Source organism: Canis aureus, chromosome 28 (assembly GCF_053574225.1).
Source record: "Canis aureus isolate CA01 chromosome 28, VMU_Caureus_v.1.0, whole genome shotgun sequence".
Lineage (NCBI taxonomy): Eukaryota > Metazoa > Chordata > Mammalia > Carnivora > Canidae > Canis > Canis aureus.
The window spans coordinates 27,910,704-27,934,405 of NC_135638.1; the positions used below are offsets into that span (position 1 = coordinate 27,910,704).

General features: G+C 36.1%; 2 long non-coding RNA genes across 12 annotated transcripts in view; one reads left to right on the forward strand and one right to left on the reverse strand.

Moving 5' to 3' along the window:
• The window catches only part of LOC144300581 (uncharacterized), a 264,995-nt gene that overhangs the window by 116,730 nt on the left and 124,563 nt on the right, over positions 1-23,702 (forward strand). The window lies entirely within an intron of this gene.
• LOC144300221 (uncharacterized) lies at positions 189-13,337 on the reverse strand. Its single transcript, XR_013366810.1, has 4 exons — positions 12,978-13,337; positions 10,386-10,551; positions 5,083-5,307; positions 189-3,352 (listed from the first exon to the last, which is right to left on the reverse strand). It is a non-coding gene; the product is annotated as an uncharacterized LOC144300221 (long non-coding RNA).

The following is a 23,702-nucleotide window of genomic DNA, read 5'->3' on the forward strand; positions in this document are numbered from 1 at the left end:
CTCTAACCTTGCAGAATCATTTTATTCTATTGTTCCTGTGATAGATATGTAGGGTAATGTAGTCCAAAGCCTCCGGGCAATGCATGAATTGAATATTTGCTATTTATGTAGCATGTTGTTTCTGAAGCGTCTAATTTGGGAGTGATTTAGTAAATACAATCATCAAGAATGTGGTCATGTTTTCCCTTTAGTTTTGCATAGGGGATTTTGAAAGAGTCTCCCTTCCCCCAATCATCTGTAAGACAATGGGAAAAATAGTCTAACTTAACACTTGTATTTTGAAAAATGGGATGAAAAATAAGACATATATATTTTTGGCAGTAGGGTCATGGAGTTTGAGGGAAGAAAATGGTTTCAACTATATGCAGAGATCCACATTATGGAATAGCTGCATTTCTATGCTTAGCTTTATTCCACCAACAGAAAAACTCAAATTATCACACAAGAGTGCTAACACTAACTTACCTTGATTAAAAAGATCATTTTTGCAGGGCACACATGTATTGCTATGGACATTATCTGCAAACTGATCGTAACACCAAAAGCAAAAGGCCTCATTGCAAGTCAGAACTATTTTAATTTAATGAACTAATATTAAAAAGAGGCACATAATCTATTTCTCACCGTCTTTTAGCAGGAAAAATATTCATTAAGGAAAATCTATGCTATTGTTAGCAACATAAACAGAATTCCAAATAAGGAAGAACACAATGACCATACCGAAAGACCTGTGGTTTCCTTAAAGAATTCCCTGGGAGCTTGTCCCTGTGGCAGGGGGCCACCCCCCATCACAGCTGTCCCAGCCCCCTCCCTGGCATTGCTACAGTGCTGGTGAGGGCTCCAGAGACAAGTTTGCTGCTAGCTACCATCACTGCTGATAGTGAAGGGGCACTAACTGTTCTGGAAAAGTTTTGAGTCAGCTCCAGTTTGGTGGTTTCGAAACTTGACCTAATTTAGTCTTGATTTCTTTTTTATTTCCTCTCGAAAAATGTATCTTTTCATTGTCAAGGAAAAAAAAAACTCCACCATAGCCTAACTGAGTTCTAAATCTCAGTTGTGAATTGCATTGAACGAGCTAAATAACTACGATATCAAGAAAAAGAGACAATATTTTTTCTTCTACCCCTCTATGGAGTAGGGGGTATGTCCTAAGACATATTAGAAAAATTCTTCACGTTTTACTGAACGTGTAAAGGTCACCAGTAAACTAAGTGACCTTGAGCAAAGTCATCTTCTACTTCTGGGTCTTGGTTTTCTCATATGCAGAATATGGGATTAGAGGAAATTATTGAATCCTCTCTTGCTCTGAAAATAACCTACTGATCCATCACATTTTTATAACTTTGCCTGATAATGTTTGGTGTTATAGGAAATGTATAGGAAATCTGAAGGAGTGGAGGCAGCTTGGCCTAAAAGGTTCAGAAAATTCTTGAGCCTTAACTATAGAGGTGGTTCTTAGAGTTGGTTTTTAAGCTCTAATGGCTAAGGGACGAAACAACATATTAACAAATTACAAAGATTTTTCAAGGCACATTTACAAAGATTATCTCCGAATGAAATTTTAGATTCCTCCATTTAAGCCAAATAAAGCAACAGAGAATTAAAAAGAGGAATTAAAATATTCCACATAGTTACCTTTTAAAATACCCAAACCTACACATAAGAAATTGGCCCAGAGGAATATATTAACGGGTTTGATGGCTTCCTTGCCAAGACAGTGTCTTATATAATCTATGGACATTTACCTAATTTAAGTAAGTCAGTAGATAAAATGTTAATAATTGTATATTGATAAATCTAATATTACCAAGTTTTTGTTTTGTTTGTTACTTCTTTTCCATGATACATTGAAATATATTTGTTCTTTCATATTCCAAACTTTTGTGGTCAAAAGTAACAATTTCTCCCAGCAAAATATTTCCCTGGAATAGGGAGAGAGTCACAGAAAATAAGATACTACATCTGAAAATGATTTTATTTTACAATTAAAATTAGTTTAGTATACCCTTTAATCCAACTTTTATTCTACATTGATTTTAACCCCTAAGTTAAAGATTATTCATAGAGAGAAAGCACTAATGTGACTTATAGTCACTACATCTAAAATTTTGTAATCGTATGTTTTGCAATAAATAGATGTGTGATAATTAATTTTGTGGAAATGTTTTAGATGCACAAATCTGAAATTGGAGACTCAGAAGGCTGTCCCCTTCAAATAGTAGAGCTCTTAAGCCAAGAGTAGCCTTGATCAAAATATTACTAAAAGGAATTTTTGAAATTTTTTTCACAATCTGTAACATATTCTTTAAAGTACACAGACTGCCATTAAAGTCTGAGAATCCTTTTTTCTTTAAGAATTATTTTGGTTCAAGAAACAATGATAATTTATTCTGAGTCAAGTCTAATGTATAAACTGGGTATTCCAAACAAGATAATGCCATTTTAGGGGTCAAAAATAATGATGGTAAGGTAAAAAGAGTGACGTTCTTGTGTGACTAATGGAAGAAATGCCCAAATAAAAGACTCTGTAGGCAAAACCCAATGAGTTGGAACCAAGTGTAAAAGCTCTCTATTTATAAATGGCAAATCTGGAAGAAAATAACCAACTGGTCGGGACCCAAGCTACAGAATATACTGTTAGCTTCAGTTTCTAACTACTCTGGTTATAATTTTTTTTCTCTTTCAAGATGTAAATGCAGCAAAAATCATATAAAGTGTTGCCATAAAGTAATGAGTATGTATATTAAAAAAAGTAGCAAATTAGTGTGCATAGACCCAAGTGTATATTGTCTTTCAAATGAGGTATATTGGAGCCCATCCTTCCAGTTCACCAAAACTACTCTTTGTTCAAAATTTATTTTGAAATTCATCTTTCAGAATAATCTTCTGAATATGTTCCTGATTCACACAAGAAGACTGGCCACATGATTATATCACCCAGGCTCCTATAACCTTTCTCTTCTTTTTCTTTCTCTTCTTTACCTAAAACAAGCTAGGTCACCTATCTGTTCACCAATACTGTCCCTGAATGATAATACAAATTCTCTCAATATATGATAATTGGAACTCATTACAGATTTGTAAACAGGATGTCCATCAAGAGAGTAATTTTAAAGAGAAGAATGGCCATACAAATGGAATGGGTACAGACTCTGGAGGTGATGCCTCTGAATGAAAAGATTGATTTGAAAATGTAAGTTTGGGTCTGTTTGTAAGATTGGTGCCTCATTACTTTATACTCAAACCTCATATGTTTTCTATCATTTTGGTATCCCAAATCAGGAAACAATTATATGGTACATGAATGGGGATCTGCCAGTGGAATTGCTTGTAGCATCTTAGAAGGAAGTAACTAAATGAGGAAAAAGAGAGAGAGAAAGAGAGAATTTAGTGAGTATTTTAAAAGGACTGGATATATTCTACAAGATTAAGATATGAATTTGTAATTCACACATATGTTCCCTTAGAAAGACAAAGATTATATTCTCAAGGAATTAGCCTCATGTGAAAACACTAGCATTTCAAAGAGTTCTATCACATATCATATATGAGGTATGGGGGAAAAGTGGGAAGTGGAAACATTCCTTGAAATGTTCTAAATCCATGAGGTATAGAAGGTAATTAAATTATCCACAAAATAAAATTTAACTTCCTGGTACAAAATAAATTGGAAAAGAACAATCTCCTTTTACACCCCCAAGGAAAACAGGAAAGAACATCTTTAGTTTTCACTTTCCTTCAAATTTAGTAGTGCTCATTCTTCAATTTGATGATTTGCTGGGGAAAAAAAAAAAGGAAACTATTACTTTTTTCATTAACTGAAGAATGAGCACTGTGTAACTTTACAAAATGAGGGTTGAAATAAAATGGATACTCAAGCTTAGACCCTTCCTTTGTATTTGGGCTCATAATTTTGTCTTTCCTTTGCATGTCTGGAACTCACATGATATCAAGTGTATCCTAATTTCAGATAAATTAATATATTATGCAATCTTCTTAACAAGCAGAGATTTGATTATTTTTTCATATTAAAATAAACCAGCAGAAACAACTCAGAAGGCACAGCTTAGGACATACTTATTTTTATAGAATCATTTAAATTAACCCTGTTCCCCTTTGCAAGCATGGATATATCAAACCATGTTTCTAAATATATCCTGAGCACTTTATTTGAAAATAAACTCCAATGAGAAAGAGCACAATTAATACTCCATCTAGATCTTCAACATGCAAATACTATATGTTTTGGCTCTCTAAAGTAATGGAGTCAGGATCATTTTATAGTTGAAACATGTGAGAAACATTTGACACTTGTAATCAAGACTTCAGAGATGCCTGCGTGCATTATTTTAAATACTTTCTGCATCTGTGATAATTTCTACTTCTCCATAGACATTGATGCTTTCCTGCCCACCGTTCCCTGTCAACACACACACACTACACCTCCCAAAGTAAATAAGATGATCAATTAAGCAAAATAACTGTTCAATTAAATACCAGAAAAATCAATCAACTTGTTAAATTGATCATCACACTTATTTCAAGATATTCCACCGTATCTTTAGCATTAAGTCATTTCAGTCAATTAGGACAATCAGTGAAAGAGGAGAAAAAAATATTTGCCCATATGTCAGAAATCCTGTGTAATAATGACTGGGGATTTGTTGGTTTTTCGGCAAGGTGTTCCTAAATAACTCCAAAACTCCTATTGATATAAATCGAACCATTGCTTTCTTTGGGGGAATTTTTTTTTTTTTTTCAGTGAAAAAGTTGGCCAGGAAAAGAGATCTTTATGTTAACCTGAAATGTTAAGTCTACCAAAATGGGCACCTTGTTTACACACCTCATGCACATTTTCCTCATTATTTCATTTAGCCATTCTTGTGACTTTGCTTCTCACTACATTTTAAGGTGACTATACATATATCACACACACAAATATCATCTCAGCATACAAAACAACAAGGTCATCTGAAACAAATATGGAATTCATAGCTATGTGTCCTTTTCAAATGATATTTGCAAATGGTTGCACTACATATCTGTGGTTTCCTCTAAATAAATTTAAGATTATAGCATTACCTTTTTAAACCTGCAGATTCTTCTTTCTGTAAGCTTTGGCTCCAGCAAATCTCAGCTATTCTTATTACAGCCCTTTCTCACATGCTCCCAAGTGAGGAACGATTTGCAAAGCTTTTTGGCAAGGCGTGTTGTTAAAGCTGAGCTCTTCATCTGATAAACATTTTCACTATAATACAGTGTTTTTTATTTTTATCTTTTGTTTTAAATAACTGACCAAATTCTAAACTGTAAAAAGAAAAAGAGAGAAAAAGCTAAAGGTGATTATTATTTTCACCAAAGTAGTCACCATAATATTGTTCAAATAACAAATTTCCTTTCTTGCTTCCATACAAGAGATCTAGCTAACATTTTCATATGATTGGCTATCATATAACCTTTACAGTTTTGTTTACAAAGGGCATACAGTGATGTGGGAATGTTCTAATAACATGCTTTGGAACAAAAGAGCTGGCTATTATATTAAATAAAATTTGTAATATAAATGTTTATAAAAAGCAAAATCCTGCAGAAAAAAAAAAGACTGGAAGGAAATATTCTAAAATATATCCAGTAATTGCCTATGGTTGTTAGCATTGTAGATAATTTATTTTCTATTTTACATTTTTCCTATTTTTCCAGATTTTATAAAACGGGTTAAAAAAGAAAAAAAAAGAATTACAAACATGTTTATCTTTGAACAAAAAAGGACTCAGTGAAAAACTTTTAAAATGCTATTTCTCTGTTAAAGGCAAGAGAGACATAAATGCTTTTTTTTAAAGACATGAGAAAAAAATTTCCTAACAGATTCAAATGATTTGAGACTAGATAATGTGTGTGACTTAGAGTCTCTGAGAGTAGATTCCTAATTATAGGGAAAATTATATTGACCAAATACTACCTAGAGAGTGTGTTGATATTTTAGAGTTCTTGTTTGACAATGTTATTATTATCCTGTGATAGTTTTGTTTCTTTCATGTGGATTTTTAGGGTAGCATTTAACTAAAGAATTTATTTACTTGTGTCACAAATAAAAAATTTTACATAAAGCTAAAGATAATTTTTAAAATACCAAAGTCTTTTCCAGATATATTTTTAAAAAATTCTTCGCTCATCAGCAGAATTCTTTTTCTTGAATTACATTCTATAGTTTTCTAGTTTTGAGATATCACCCATATATTTGGTAAGAAAATTGTTAAAGGATTTTCTTTTCAAGTGAAGATAATAGTATTCAGGTTTTAATATGATTAGCAATTCTGTATTACTTTCACTAAGAGAAATCAAGGTTTTACAACAATTAAATTTTTTACAGAAAAAAATTATATATCTTCCTTATACATGCTTCTTGTTCTTTTACATAGATTAAAATGGAATTTATAAAGAATGTTCAGTATTGATCATATTGTTTAAAGGCATACATAATAATTTAAAACTCTTTTCTGAAATTGTATGCAGAAAATAGAGGAAACAGAGAGAGAAAAGGCAAGTAAAAATGTTCCTGAGTTCAGTTGTGCAGTGTGTACTCAGCAATTTAAAAATACTAATTTTGTTCCATTTAATGGTAAAGAAATATTTCTTTTCCCTCCCTTGCCTAAAGGTCATCTATAATTGAGGACAAGTTAGCAAGAGTCCAGAGGCTGAGTATGGCTTTGATCTAGGTGTCCAGCCTTTCTAAGTGCAAATCATTCTGGGCAGAATGGGAGGAGTCACATCAATGAATTGGTTGCCTTATTAAAGGTTATCAAGATCCCCTCTTTCCTCTTCCCTAGCCTCTTCCCTCCGCCCACTCTTTGTGAGCACCTCTGCATTTCTGTAGCACTTTGACTTTGTCTTGCAGAAATTGTATTCAGATATAATATTAAGCCTTACACCTGTTCTTCATTATTTTCTCTTGGTTCCTCCAATTTTACTCTGAGATTCATGTCATGTGTTTTCATCTCTGACCACCTTTATCAAATCATTTAAAAACATATATAGCGCATGTTATTTGATTTTGGATCAGCAGAATATTCTCATTCTCAAAAAGGAGTATGATACAATGTGTGATTCATTATAATGCTTTCATTCAAGATTTAGGGCAATAATATTGGTAATATGGATTTTCTTTTAGAATATAAAGAATAGCACTAAATGTTCCAAATTGGAATATATCCTGGAAAAATGTTAGACAGATACATGTAGGGCCTAGTACATTTATGGACTTCTTTGGTAATATTTTTATGTTTTTACTTATAAAAATTAATAAAAAGATGAAAATTATTCTAAATAGCCTTTTACCAATTATTTAGACTGCCTTGTACAATTTGAAAACTTGGCAGTAATTTTATCAAACATCTTATAAATCATTGTCAGAGTAATGTTAAACAGTCATTTTGAATTACACTATAACCAATTATTTTTATAATCAAATATTTCATCAATTATAAAATGCATTAATTTTTTATTCCATTTAGGTAAAAATAAGTGAGCTATTTCCAAAAGCCATGCTTCTTGTAGGTGCTTTTGCATGACCAATTTATGGTCACAAAATTTTGCACTTTTTTTCTAGTAAACAAAAGTCTTTTTCATTGAAGTATTGACAGTTTTAAGTTCAATTTCCATTACCATTTAATCAACTAAACAGATTTACAAAAACACTTTAAATATTGTTCTGGAGTTAAAGAGATGATAATGATAGCTATACATTTCTTTCAAGTGATGTCTTAAAGTTATACAGCAAATTCTTTTGGAAAAGAATAAATCCTTGTGACAAACTATAGTTACTTCCATTTTATTTCTTCAGTGATTCCGTCATCTTAAAGAGTCTACTAAATTTTGCATTTAAAATGACTATAGATTTTTTGTGGTATAAAGTGAGTGCTTACTATTGCCTACTAAAATTACAATATGTATTTTTTGTATTACGTACCTTTCTTTTGGGATAATTCTATTTCATTTAACACACTGTTTCTACAATATGTTTAATAATAACAAACCTCTAATTGCTCATATGTCTGTACTATGTGGTTACAATAAAATATAATTTAATGTAACACTGTGTGAACCATACTTCAATGAAAAAAGCTAAAATACAATTTGAGTATATGTTGAATGATTTAGTTTATAGGTTTATAATTTTTTCACTATTTACTGCCAATGTGAATATTTTTATATCATGTGCTATGATCATTTTTGTGGTAACATCATGAAGCATCAAAATAAATTTATTGCCCTTAATCAGTTATGTAAAAGCAAACCTCAGGGTACATAGAAAATAATTATATTTATAAATGACTGTACATTATTATATTTATATATAATTTTTATTCTTAACATTTTGAATAACAAATTCTTTAACCTTTAAAAAAATCTATCAACATAAAACGTCTATTTACTTTTTTAATCATGGCAGGACTATTTTCTAGAGCACTCTATCTTAAAATTGAACGCAATATTGCTATTGAATAATATTAAACTTAATTGAAAATAAGTTTTCATTTTAAAAAATTCCTGGCACTTTTCTATTTTCTAATAAAATATTGTTTCATTTTTATGGCACAATAATTAATCACTTTTGCTCGTGTAGCCTGATCATACGTTATATCATTTAGTCTTAACACTTGCTTTCCTGTAAATATCCAATTCTAATGCTAACAAGTAGAAAGAGCTTTTGAATATAATACTTTATCCGCAAGAAAAATTATTCTTGGCTTTGTCTGACTGTCATTTATAAAGCAAGAGATGGTTATTTTTCCAAACATGTGATCAATAAGTGTCCATTTTCATATCATTGTTAGTAATAGATGCAATCTCATTTAGGAGCAAGGCCATTTTAACATAAGTGTATCCTAGTATAAAAAGAAGCTTGTCACACTCCTCCCTAATAGTGAAGGATTTCAGTTCCCCTTTATGCAGACATTTGCACCTAGTATTTTCCAATTCTGTAATGCAAACATTCACGGAGAGGTTAAATACAATGTTGGCTTTGCAATATGTATGCAGAAGAGCTGAACGCATTTTGCACAGGCTTCGCTGAATTTAACCCTGGGTCAACAGACATGTTTAAATGTGGACTTGGACATAAATGGTGCCTACCAAAAGAAAGTTAAATGAGTGTAAGTTTTTATAAAATGTTACAATTGATAATAAGAACAAGATCTCAAAGGGGGGGGAGGATAAAAGATGGGAACTGATGTTCCAGAATCACTTGGTTGCACATGTATTTCATCTTTTTAATTTGGTTACTACACCAAATCACAAGTGGCCAAACTGGAGTTACAACTATCCACTAACATTTTCTTTCCTACGTTCCTGATATGTTCTCTCACTTTCCAACTCTTCTATTTCCAGGCAGTTGTACCATATGAAACTGACAGCAATTGTTCTGATTCATGGTTTAGGAGGAGTAGCTGATTAATCCCATGTCAGCAGTCTTGACCCTATGTGGAAAATAGAACCTCAGACGGCCCACTCAACAATATATCAGGGAGTAGAGTGGTGTGGCTTGCCTTGCTCTCAAATGTAATGAAAGTTTAGGGCAATACTGAACGGTGATTTGATCCCCCCCCCCCCCTTTTAACCTACATTTCAAAGGAACATTCTGGCTTGGGGTGGTGATGTAATGAGGGAAGGGAATGAACAATTAAGATTCTGAGACAAAATCTTATATTTCTAAATATTTCATTTGCATTTTCCATGAAATGCTTTGGACCATGTTTTTTCCTTAAGCATAATTATTGATTAAAAAAAAATTAGCTGGTCGTATGTGTTTATTTTAAACCTTTAAATTTCAACCTTGGCATTTTATCCCCTCTTTAATGACTATAAAATGCTCTTCCACCTTCTGTGCAGAGATCTAATTGTACTTATTATAAAATAATTGCAAATAACTCCAAATTTTAGAATCATGTTTAATATGCTCAATTTTAAAGAAAAATGTACATGTTATATTTTAAGCACAGAAGACAAGCTTTGAGGAACCCATTTAATGTTTAAGATCTCATTTTTTTTTCCACAAAAGCCCTAACCTGGGCATGTATTTCTGCCATGAATTAGGAGAAAAACCTCGTACTCTGTATTATGTCCTTGGAACTTATGATTAAAATAAAGGGATAAAGTGGAATTACATTTTTTTAAAGGGGACCATGTGGATGAAGGCACTAATGTGTGAATTTTATTTACAACTATAAAGCAGATTGAAATGCCAAAGCAACTTGAAAATCTGTCAAATAATGCTAAATCTTAAAGCACAGGGTGCTGTAAATGGTGGTCACACAGTACAAGTCGGATTTTAGTACTGGAAGCCATGCACAACTAGTAAAAGGAAAGGAAAAAAACACCACAACTACCTAGCATAACTAGATAAAGCTGAAATGTGCTGAAATCTTCCCGTGCAAACTGCATAATAGCACTTCCAACGGCCCCTCTTCTGTCACCCACCGTAACCATCAAGCCTCGATTCTGCTGCAGTCAGGTGAACGGCCGCAGAGCTCTTATGGTTGGCTGCATAGAATTCTGAGGAAAAACACATTCGTACAATTTTTCCTTGGACAATAATAAACAGTAATTTTTGGTACATTTAGATTTTTTTTCCTAAAGAAACTTGAAACGAATTATGCAAGATTTCCTTATGCATCTTCCTAAAGTGAAGGTTTTATTTTGACCGAATCCTTCACTGGGAACGTGCAGCCCTTTGATCAAATAACATTTGCATTTCTGTATGGGGTAGGGTTTTATGTTCTTTTCATACATACTGTCTACTACGTGTATCATGTTGGTTTATGCTAGTCACCATTTAAAACACTAGGTACCAAGTGTTGCCTTGTGAACAGAATCCATATGTATAAGCAGAAGACAATAGAATCGTGTATTTTAAAATTCAAAATTAATAGGTCTTTTGAATGAGACATATTTTTAGTGTGGGTATTCTAAACATTATATGCTCAGACACAAAATGCAATAGTTTGGTTTTTCAACGCTTTATCTTCAGATTAGCCCTGTCTCATATATTAAAAAAAAAAAAGAAAAAAAAAAAGAAATGCTTCTCAAGGCTTTTCTTCAGAGCCAAGCACTCTGCACATACCATCAAGGTGGGTAGAATTAAAAAATAATCATAAAACAAGCCGTAGGTTACATCATGCTGTCCAAAGAGTGCTTAAACATGAGGCTCCGGTTTTGTGAAAAAGTGTCTTTTGAGGGATCAGCAAGCACCTGCATTGTCTACAAAAATGAAAGAATTTCTAAGTGCATGTGTGTGAAGTGATTTTTATCTTCACCTTTTTTTTAAAGAAGGCCACAATTTTTTTTTTTTTTTATTGCTGCAAGGAGAAATGTTCTTCTACCTTCCCTCAAAAAGCTGGTAGAAAACAGTTTTCCCTTTTTCTCTGATTTCGAAGGCATCTTTCCATAAAGAAACAGCAAAACCTTGTCTGCTTCATTTATCCACGTGTGGCTATTAAAACTGCGTGAATCTCAAAGGCATACAAATACCTTGTCAATAAAGTAGTAAATTAAACAACCGGCATTAAAAAAAAAAAATCTTCCAGAGAATTTTCTCATTAGCAGCCAACTATTTTGGGTGCTTTCAGTCTTAGAGCTTTAACATTTGGTAAAATTTAAATAATACAGGCTTTGGGTTTATGGAGAAGTATAACAGACATTGAGTGAACTCATTCATTTTGTCATTTTTCAGAACATTTCAATTTAACTTAGTTTCTCTTAAAAGAACAACAGCTTTATTTACTAGGTTTCACATAGCACATTCTTCTCAAAAATATGATTTAAGTTTGCGTTTTGAAGCACTGTGATAGTGTTCATCAAAAATAAAAGCTAAGCAGAATACAAATTACATATCTCTCAATCAGAGAGAGTTTAGGCTCTAATGTCAAGAATATATTACGGGAGGAGAGCCTTTTTGTGTCTTCCCTAATCGGATGGTTCTTTCTGCTTTTCCTCACCTACTGAGCGAGGCAGCATGTAGTATCTATGAAGAAGCTTGATGTTTCTTAGATAATATGGTTTGGAAGATGCTGTTTGCAAGCTTATTTGCTTCTGTGTTGTGTTCATAAGCAGGAGAATATAATTCATTTCTGCATATCTGCTAGACTGGACAAATCAAGGTGACAATCCGTGGTTAGCTCTGTCAGGCCCTTTGTCCTACTGCTGCTGTGAATGGAAGTACAATGGGAGCAAAGTGGAATATATAAGAGTCCAGCTGCCTTGTTGTGACAGCCCAGTCCTCCCATTGCAGTGTGTCAGCTCATGTTTGTGTACCGGTAGCCAATCCATAAGATGACAATGCAAATTGTGTGAAAAGTCTTCTATAAGATAACAAATCATGTTGGGGGTTGAGGTACAGGAGGAGAGGGAAAGGGGAGGTTGGACACATGTCTTGGAAAAATAATGACCCGTAAAAGGTTATATTTTTGGTACAGTGATTACATTCAAATGCAAGGCCCTTATCCCAATTCTGGCATGTGTCTCAAAGACGCAGGTAGGCGCTTACACTTAAATCTATCATAGCATTTCTGCGCGCAAGGTTCTGCATTAATGTTACTTTTAGGGCTGTTTATATTTCATTTACGCATGCAATTAATCATCTTTACTGTGTTGATGCTACTGGCGTCAGCAGTGTGACTTAATTAAATTTGAAATTATAGTACAGTAAATATAGGCTTCCAACTAGCCAGTCCAAATTAAATGCTGTGGTCTATTTCTTACCCATGGTGTTTTCCAATTTAAGTGTTCATTTGAAAGGTTACATTTCAGACTCAAATCAGTGTGTGTGTGTGTGTGTGTGTGTGTGTGTGTGTGTGTGTGTGTGTGTGTTTGGACTTAACTGTTGCTAAACTAGAAAAGCTCCCCTTCAGATGGGTCCTTTATTCCCATCTATCGATGATCGCTGTGCTTGGTACATTTGCTCTCTGTATTCCCTACATTACCTGGAATATTTATCTGCTCAGACGCCCACTGTTCTTTAGGGAACGTCTTCACCCCCTCCAGCCATTTGCTGCGACGCCTCAGCCCTGAGCTGCTGAGAAGGCCTCGCCTCCATTTTGTGTCCGGCTGGCGATCAGGTGATCAGCCCACAAGATGGACGTTCTCAGCTCTGCCGGCCCCACGGCTCTCCGATGGGCCGTTTCACCTGTTTGGAAGCCCAGGCAGATCGGTTTACTGTTGATCGTGTTACACTGGCCCCGGAAGACTGTTCTTATGATGTCAAATAAGTGACTCTTGCTCAGGAGCAACCTTGGCTGCCTGAGACCTTTGTGGTGTTATCACCTGGGACTCAGCCCACCTGCCAGACGTGCGGCTCGGCTCTGCCCACCCGACAGGGCGAACCCTCGAACCCATTCATTCACGGTTCCAACGGGAGAGCCAAGCTCTAAAACCCTGCTACCCAGATCTCTTTGGGTGTCTACATATCATGCATTACAGCCCTCTCCAGACAGCTCGGACGGTGTCTGGCCAGGTGTCCGACCCGAGAGGCAGTCGCTGTCCCGGCATGTGCACAACGCAGGGCTTGAACGCCGGCGGGTCTGCCGTCCGTAAAGTGCAGCACAGGACTCGTGTGTGAGAAGCACAAGCCCCCCCCCCCCTTTTTTTAATGCAGTGCTGCCTTGTCTGCACTTTTTGAAATTGCATATTTATCAGTTCATGAATTATTTATGAGATTGGAAAAGTGGGGGGGGGTGAGGCAAGAGGATGAGGAAGAAGAGCATACAAAAAAAAAACGTATGCTTGCAATACTTGGGCTAGGAGGTGCTTTCAATGTGCGTGCTAGCAATTCTGCTCAAGGATAGCTGTGCTTTGATTTTTTTTTTTTTTTTTTCTGTATGTCATGTTTAGATTCGGTGTTGTGTATTTTGGTGTTTAAAGATTGTGGTGCTGCGTTGTCTACTTCTTCCTGGGTGAATTCAGAGAAGTGCCGTTTATTTGAAATTAGGTGAAAATAGGGACTGAAATGAACAGAGCGTCTCAAAAACTTGGAAAGTGTGGAGTATTTAATAAATTTTAATCTTTTGTCTGTCAGCCTCTATTGTCAAGAAGAGCTGACAGATTGAGGATTAATGAAATGTTTCATAAATTAGAAATGAAACTATCAGCAGAATGTCCAGAGTAGGACTTAAACATTGCCCGGACAAGAGCTTTGGGCCAGTAGAATAGTCCATTCTTAAATCCAATCCTTTTTTCAGTCACATGGGGCAAAAATAAACCTCTCATATGCACTGGCTGAAAACGTATCCTCAGCTTCTTTCATTAAATAAATCAGTGTTGTCTACACATTTCCAACATGTTGGGATTTTTCGCTCTTATTTCTCAGAAGCAAACTGAAAACAAAAGGAACAAGGAAAAAGGCTCAGAAGTGACTTTAAAACCAGGAAACTCAATGTGAAGAGTTTCGCTAGAGAGTATAAACATTTCACAGGTATAATGTGGGATTTTTTTTTTTTTAACTTTCATTTATTTATGATAGTCACAGAGAGAGAGAGAGAGAGGCAGAGACACAGGCAGAGGGAGAAGCAGGCTCCATGCACCGGGAGCCCGACGTGGGACTCGATCCCAGGTCTCCAGGATCGCGCCCTGGGCCAAAGGCAGGCGCCAAACCGCTGCGCCACCCAGGGATCCCTAATGTGGGATTTTAAGTGTCCTATTCCCAGAGCTCTTCACGGGGGCCCGTGTGTACTGGGGTGGGAGGTGTGTGTGGGTGTGTTGGGACAGGAAGGGGTGGCCCTATTTAGGACTGTGCTGTAACTTCCTATTATCTTCCACAATATAACATCACGATGAGTCAGTCATCAATCCCCGCATCTAACACTCACTGTTAAAGATAAATGAATAGTCTAATATTAAATGGTAAAAACACTGTCTTGTTCTTAATTCCCACAGATTTTTTTTTTTTTTAATTCGAGCATGCAACACAGGAAACGTGCTAGCCTAAAATAAATAAAGAACGTGCGATATGTTGAGGCCTGGAGATAGCTATGCTGAAAAGAAAAATATTTTGTGCGTGTGTTAGGTGACAAACTCTCCGGTTTGGGTTCAGAGAAGCCCGATTTAGGTATCAGCAGGTTAAAGTTGAAGCAGGGGGCCTTCTCATTCTTTCTCCTACCATTCTACTCATTTGGATTTCTGCATGGTTGTTCCGAGGAACACTCACCTGAAGTACCTTTCCTCCTACCGGCCAGAGATATAGAATTTGAAAGTGGGCTAGGAGAGTGTATAAAAATGTTTAGCCTAATCACTCCCTAATGACAGCGACTTATGTCCTTAGTGCAGTCGATTTGTTTCCTGGGTTTTAAAAGTAGATTATTTCCATGGTGCAGGCTTAGTGTAAGCTGTTGAGAAACTACAAGCACTGCACTTCAGCCTGAGTTTGGGACGTTCGCCAAGGGTAATCTGATTAAAAGGGCATTTTTTACAACACTGCGCTGCTTTGAAAATTCTGTGCTGCCCGATAGAGTGGGGGCCAAAAAATTGCTTTTTTGAAGACTAGTTTTCTTGAACAAAATTAAAAGCCCGGTGATTCTCTTCAACCTAAGTGCAATGGATGAACAAAAGTCCTGGGTGACACATCTGTTACCCACCGCAAGTCACTCCGTGATCTATTTAATGCAGCTGTTTCGCCGGTTTTGCTTTTAGCCGCATGGACTTCAGACACAGATGCACCACTCCTTAGCCGCGTTCCGTGGAGAGGTACCAAGAAAAGAAGTTTCCGGCTCTAGTTTTTGTGGTTGTGTGATCCGCACTGCAGTCCGCACTGAGTAACAGTTACGGTTCCCTGGAAGTTTAGCAGCTTTAAGTTGTTAAAAAGTAATTATCATATCTCAAATCTTGCGTGTCTTTTAAAAGATGGAATATAATACTAATTAAATATGTCATGTTTGCACACATCAGAATACACTCAAAAGAACCTTTCTTGCATCACTTACTTTATTGAAGTATTTTCATAGTCTTCCATGGGACCTAAATAGGCAAGTAAGATAGATCACTGAATCTGTTCCTATTTTCCAAACATCCCTAGGGTAGGATGAATAGTGAATTCATGGGAGAATCCATCCTTTTAAATAGCATAGGGTAGTTTGCATCCGAGTATTTGTATACATAGCCTGCAGATGAGGGTTGGTTTCTGTTGCTTTTTTAAACTCGCTCTGCTAATGGAACTTGATGGCATCTGGTCTTTGTTGGAGTGGCCTTTCCTAGTTTCCTGCTTTTCTCCCCACAAATCAAAACTCTTCAATATAACTGAAATATGGGGCACCTGGGTGCCTCAGTGGTTGAGTGTCTGCCTTTGGCTCAGGTCATGATCCCTGGGTCCCGAGATTAAGTCCCACATCGGGCTCGGGGGTGGGGGGGGGGTGCTGCTTCTGCCTCTGCCTATGTCTCTGCTTCTCTTTCTGTGTCTCTCATGAATAAATACATAAAATCTTTAAAAAAAATAACTGAAATGTAATGAGATGCCATGACACAGTTTGGAACAGAAAAATAAAATACACTTTAATTCCATGTATAGTTGGCTCAGCGAATGTGCCAGGCATGGCATCCGTGCTACATAGGAATCAGTTCCTGCCCACAAGCTGATCATACTCTACTGAGGCAGAGATAGCAAGATGCAAAAGGGGTAAGCATTATACTTAATCCGGACGCCAATTGCCGAGGGACAAGCGAGGAGGGAACAGTATTACTTCTTGAAAGAGATTGGCACTAGTGTACGATAGTTTAAAAAAAAAAAAGTATTCCTTTCAAGAGTGGAATGCTTTATAATCCTCAAGTTTTCCTAACACAATAAAAACTAATGTCAGTGAAAAGACACAGACAATTTCATGTACATACTTCACAACATTAAGATCTCCTATTGTCTGGCAAAAGCTTCCCTACATTTTAGTGGTATCCTAAAACGCGTTGGATCCTTCTACATTACATGTTTCTAAATTGTGCAGTCTGCATTTTCATGGAAATAAATCCCTGCGCATGTTGTTCTCAGTAAATATAAAAAATGGTGGCATTTCTTAAAATACACTTTCTAACTTTTGGTAACGTGGAGAGAATGTGCTGAAAACAACTTGAGTCAAAATAGAAACCCAGAGACACTGCAAATTGAATTAGGCCTTCCCCCACGACAAACATCTAGTGCAGTTCTTTGTTAAAGATGACAGTTTTTCTTCTGAGCCATCTTTAACTTCCGGGGAACATCGCTATAGAATGGTTTAGGAGTGTGCACTATGGTAAAGATGGGTCAATGATAAAATATGGTGTTTCCAAAGAAACTCTTTGCAGTTACTAGTTCATGTTCCAGGAAAGCAGTGCTGTCACTTCAGAACAAAATTCCCATCTGTGCCAACGGAGTTGTCCTTATGGATTCAGAGAGCATTTTATGGTCTTTCTTCCCCCTGCAGAATAGAAAGGGTAATTTGACTCAGGCACATTAATATGAATGGCTTGGAGTTATATGATTGAAGATTTTTTAATACTAGCACTAACGTCAGCGTGCAGGGTAGAAACAGTGCTCCAGGGTGCCAATGAGCCAAAGTACATATTCCTGTGACCAGAGAGACAAAGAGAAATTATTTTATTCTGTAGAGGCATAGGTAAGAACGAAGAGGTGTTTTCCTGCTTTCTCTGTATTTGGCATGTTATTTGAGAAGCAGTCCTTTGAAACCTTCTAGGAACAATTGGCCATGAGAGGTCATAGCTCTACTTATCTGCCTGTATAACCCTTTTGTAGTACCAGTAATGTTTGTTAACCAATTTTTCCCTTTGAAGTTCAGTGGTAGATTTGGTGTGTGTGTGTGTGTGTGTGTGTGTGTGTGTGTGTGTGTGTTTTCGAATTTAGGTTTTGGATATCTCTTTAAGATTTTTGAATTTTGTGCCACTTAAAATGAGATATTCATGTCAGGGAGATGTCCTGCTGTTCTAGGAAAGGGAGGGGGACACCATTAAAAAAAAATCTTGATAATCAAGGCCACCTGTGATCCTACGCTGCTTTCTGGAGCACAAAGGCACGGAGGAAAGCTGTTCTCCAAACCAAAGCAAAATTTCTGTGATCCACAAGACACTTCAGCCTCTTCCTACTAAGAAAGAAAGAAAATCATACTACAGCAGGATCAGCTGCTCTCTGTTCCTTTTTTAAAAAAGAAAAATCGAGGTGGTTGCTATTTAACACAAAGCCCTGTGACCTTAGTACTGTGCCTGCTTTGAAACACCGAACTATTTAATGATGCAAATTACAAACAGAGGGAAAACATCAGAAGAGTCTGTCTGGAAATTAGCTTGTTGGACTGAAAATTAGCTAGCTTAATCGAACTTGCTGGACTCAGATTTTCTCTGTGGAAAGCCTGGCTTGGAACTGTGGTCCATTTGCATTGTCTCACTACTCAGTAGAACCCTAGGAATTGTTGAAAATTAGAGACAGAACAAATCTATCTTCTATTTACACAGTTGAAATGACCAAACGACCTCTTGGATTTTTAGTAAGGGCCTTAATGTTTTCAAAGAAACATGGCATTAGATGCTCGCAAAAAGCCATCCTAGAAAAATCGAATTAAATTATGACTATATTTCAACAATTCCTAAAATGCTGAGTCAAATTGTGTTTTTCATTCTGAAGAACTAGGGATAAATCATGTATGTGTTGATACATAATTACATTTTTCTTTCGTGTGAGGACATGGTAACAACATGACCCAATTCATGCAGAGAGAATCCTTGTAAACATTGAGTCTAGTCAAAGACTTCAAAGACATGCTTAAAACATAGGACTGTGTTTGAGGCTTATGAATAATTCCAAAGGTCAAAAAATTGTACCATGTAGAGATAACAGCATCAGGTCATGAAGATCTATATTAAGAACATCAATTCTTAAATTAAGGGAAGTACTCAACAACTTTAAAATCATAATTTTATTTTCTAAGAGCTATTTCTTTGAACAGCTTCAGAAATATTTGTGCTTTCATATATTTTTGATAGATGGAATGATCATTTTTTTTTATAATACCAAAGGGGCAAAACTCCTAAACCATTTGCAAAGCAAATCTGCTTCATGTCCAGCCTAGCAATCAAACGTTTCTGTCTGATTGAAAAAAATAACATATATAAATGATGATACCCAGTACAGTGTATCCCTTAATTTAAAAAATAATTTGTAAGTGGTGAAGTGTAACTCATTATAAAGTAGCCTCATACTCCCCCCAAAAAACTGTAAATAAGTTTAACTTGAAAAATGTAGTAGTTCAGAATATAGTTGGAAGCAATATAACACCACAGAAATGGTGAAATTTACTGTTATCATAATAAAATAATATTGATGACTTTAGACAGAATTCATCAAAAGGAAATGATAAATATTTTTATCATTTTTCTATTTTAAAAAGTAAAATATGACATTATTTGTTATTTATAGACTTTAAATTTTAATGAAAATCTCTGGTAATAGTTTCTGAGTTTCTATTGAGGCTACTGACAGTTCATAAATATGTCAAATTTAGTATTAGGAACATATTGTAATTCGTAACTTTTTATAGGACAGTAACTTATTATTTTTGCAACTATTTTAAAATAGCTGAGGTTATTTGAAAACTCAGTCCCTGCTAAATGTTTTAAATTAGATGTTTTTCACTGATAAAATAAATAGCCTATAGGCTTTCACAGAATGCCAGTATCAATAGCACCAGGTAGCCAACATATTTAACTGTGATATTCTAGTCTATCTTAGCTAGAGTAACGGAATTCTATTTCTAAGCAGTTTTTGCAAACTAAAAAATAAATATTATTGGTTAATATTTTGGCAAGTGTTGAATAAAATTTATTAGCTATTATTAAATGCTAATAAAATCCTACTTTACAAACTAATGCACAAATCTTACCTGCAAAAAAAATGATGCTATGAACATCTGCAGTCTAGGTGTAACTAGCACTTAATATTTTGAGTGCTTTATTTACTTTGGTGTCTTTAAAGTGATAGACAAAAGAGCAAAAGTCTTCAAAGAAAAAAGACTGTACAACTGGCTTGTTAAGTCTGAATTTCTTTGATACGTACAATCTACTGTTTGTTGATTGCATATCCATGATTTCTGCTTTCATTCTCTTATAACTATGATAAACAGCCAGTTAAAGAAAATTACTTAAAAAATATTTTTTCTTTATGTCATTATGAAAACATATTCAGGGAATGATAAAATGCCATCTCTCATTACCATTTAGGGTCAATTTTTGCAGTGCTACTCAAATTTGGGTGCTTGGTTCGAAATAACTCTCATTTTGTAATCTGAACAATTTTCTGAAAATATTTCACCTCTAGAAGGAAATTACCCAAGATCCTCTCCCTTTACTTTCCCCACTGCCTCTCCTTTGCTCTACCTCTCCAATTTTCTAAACAGGTGAATACATTATCATATCACCTGACTCACTCTTGAAAGCCATTGCCCTCATCTAACTATTCTAATAGATCAGTCTTAAGCTTTCTCATCCCTGGGGAATCCTTAGGCTGATAACATAGTGGTCATGCCAACAGAGGGACTGTGAAGCACAGAGCCATTATCTTTATTCTATGAGATATGATTCACACTGTGAAATTCACATTGGTTCATACATTTTTGTTATTATTATATTTGGTTGGCCTTGATTCTTCAGCATTTGGTGAGTGAAGACCCCTCATGAGTTAAAACCATTGAATATGTTTAGTGACTAAGCTAATTCTGAAGCCTAACTCGTTTACACAAAGAACGAGTTACAATAGCATATATATAATACATATTATGATGTATTTAGACCAGATTATTGTATGTGTGTATATATACCACTGTAGGTGGCAAGTAATTTTATTTAGTTCGTGTTATTTCAAAAAAAGGTCCCGCGTGCATTAAAACTGCAAATGTTTTTTTAGGCAGAGTATGTATACATTTTACAATGGTGGAAAAAAAAAATCTTTCCGTAAAGGATCATAATAGTGGTGAGCTTTTAGCATTCATGTTGATAGATCCTGAGCGAATCATCCCCCGAAAGTGGGAGCTGAGGAGAAGGGGTCAGGATGCCCTCCCTTCCTCTCTGTGCGGAGCCACCGGCTGCCCTACGTGGGGCTGTGGGGCTGTGGGGCGGCTCTGCAGAAACAGCCCCTCCGCAGCACAAGCACATCCATCCTGAGCCCTGGCTGTGGACAGCTCCTCCGTGGAGAAATAGCTGAGGACCGCACAGTCCTCTTTTCCTCCTCCTACCCTTCATCCCCTGGCTCCTGTTCATAGCAATCTGAGCTCTAGATGTGAGCTGCGACGTCTGACATTCTTGCAGCAGAGCCTGCGGGAAGAAACAATATTGGGTGTGTGTGTGCGGGGTGGGAGGGCACAGGGAGATGAGAAGGAGAGATGGGGTGGAGGAGAAGCAGCACAGGCAGGAAGGGAGATGGGGCACCCATGAGGCTTATCTCTTTCCCCTAGATCCCTCCTGATCTCAAGGCCAAGAATAGAACCGCCTATTAATAAAAGCAAATCCTATTTCAACACATTGCCTCCTCCACCGACTAGGACTATAGGTTTCAGGTATCAGACTACACTTATCATCGCCTTAGGTGGATTTCAAAGGCCAGGAGCCCACCAACATTTTTTTCTTTTATTTCCCCTTACAGAATTGCATTTTCTAGAAAGCTTCCGCATGTTTACTTATTCTACTACCACCAACAGGTCATTTGTGTTTCTGGCGTACTATGGTCATTACATAAGAGTAAATATTATTAACAACAAGCATAGGAATTCGGAATTACTTTGCCCACATGTAAAATTAATGCTTTCCTTCCGGCAGGAACAATAAGAGCTTGAGAAGCTTATATAAAAAGTGACACAGAATTGTAAAACTAAGCATTGCTGTGATTAGCATCCTCTTCTTTAAAAAAACAAAAAACAAAAACAAAAAAAGAAAACAAAAGCATTGAAAATGTAATTAGCAAAGAAAATATTGCTTACTAAAAAGATAGGTCGATGACACTTTAGTCAAATAAACTCTGTATATTCTAACTTTTAACTTTTCATCATGTGATATCCCAAGAAATAACTCTCACTGAGTGTTTTCTCATTTTCTCAGCGTAGGCATCGCTCAGACTAATTCAGCGGCAGCGAATGCATTGAGTGTACACTTACACCCTTCATAAAAAGATCTGATGGGAGGCAGACAGCCAGAGAGAACTTCAAGGATTTGGCAAAGGCAGGGACATATCTTAACCTATCCCAAATTCTCATTTTGAACATGTAGAATTTCAGTCACTTAAAAAAATAAATTTAATTATGTGTAGCTCAGTACTTTCTTCACAGTACTGATACTAGAAATAGTTTAAGAACAAACTGTTCTGGGTTTTATTTTTACTGGATCTGTAGGTAAGACTGCCAAAACTGTCACTTAAAAAATGTTGTTTGCAACCAGATTTTGGAGTCCTCGTTTCTGGTTCAGAACTTTGAAAATAGCAGCCAAATGTTTGGATACTTGTTCAGTTGTGGATATAAAAATTCCAGGACAGTCCAAAGCATTCCTATCTCTAAATGGAAATAATAATAATAACAATAATAATAATAAAGAAAAAGGAGGGGAGAAAGATAGGAAGAATAGGCAAAAAGGCACCCTAATAAGAAAAGTTACAAACAGTGTGCTTTGACCTACTTTGGAACTTTTCCTTTCTACCAGACTCTATTTTCAAAGACAGAGTCAGCTTCCTCACAGAGTAACATGATTATTCTTTCATGGCACCTTAGAATTCCAGAAAGAAAAGACCTCTGGGGTCACCTTGACATATCCTGCCACTGCAGGCTGGAGTCGGGCCTCATGGATTGCACGGTGTGATGCATTACGGCGGGTTCAGATGTTAATGTAGCTCCCATGATTAGAAGGGGGAAAGATCTTTTTTATAAATGAGGTTTTGCAGCCACCATTTCCAAATTACTTAGCCACCGGCACCCATTCTACCTTTCTCCTGCTCTTGCCTCCCTCCCACTGCAAACAAAAGGAACAGTACTCTGAACATTTTTTGTTGTTCCCTGGGTTTCTCTGCTTGGGCAAAGATCATCATGCTCTGATTTAGTGTTTTCAAGTAAGTGTGCCCTCTGCTGCAGCAGTCTATTGAGAGACAACACAGCCCAAGCGGGAGAGTTCAGCATGGCCACTAATAAAACACAAGCACGGCTTTGTCAGGCCACGAGTGATTACTTGAACAAGTGCCAACGAAGAAACCAAACATTAGAGCTCAGCGCTTCAGACCCTCAAGACAAAGGGCCAATTGACTTTCCTCATTAGTTTTTGTGCCAAACATGTAAACACAGTTTCCTCTCTATCTTTGATGCTCAAAACATGCCAGCTTGTTAACATCTTGGGTGGTACTGTGGTTTATGAGGCTATAAAGACGATTATGTTGGATTGGGTATTCTTTTTCTCTTCTTATTGGAAAAGATAGGCTTATCCTATTTAATTTTTTTTTTTAATGAAAGTAGAGTCTTTGGGACAGTTTTCACTTATCACTGGTCCCATTGATTCATATATAATAATCCAGTAATGAAATAAAAGAAGAAAGAAGAAGGAAAGAAAGAAGAAAAGGAAGGAAGGAAAGGAAGGAAGGAAGGAAGGAAGGAAGGAAGGAAGGAAAGAAGGAAGGAAAGAAGGAAGGAAGGAAGAAGGAAGGAAGGAAGGAAGGAAGG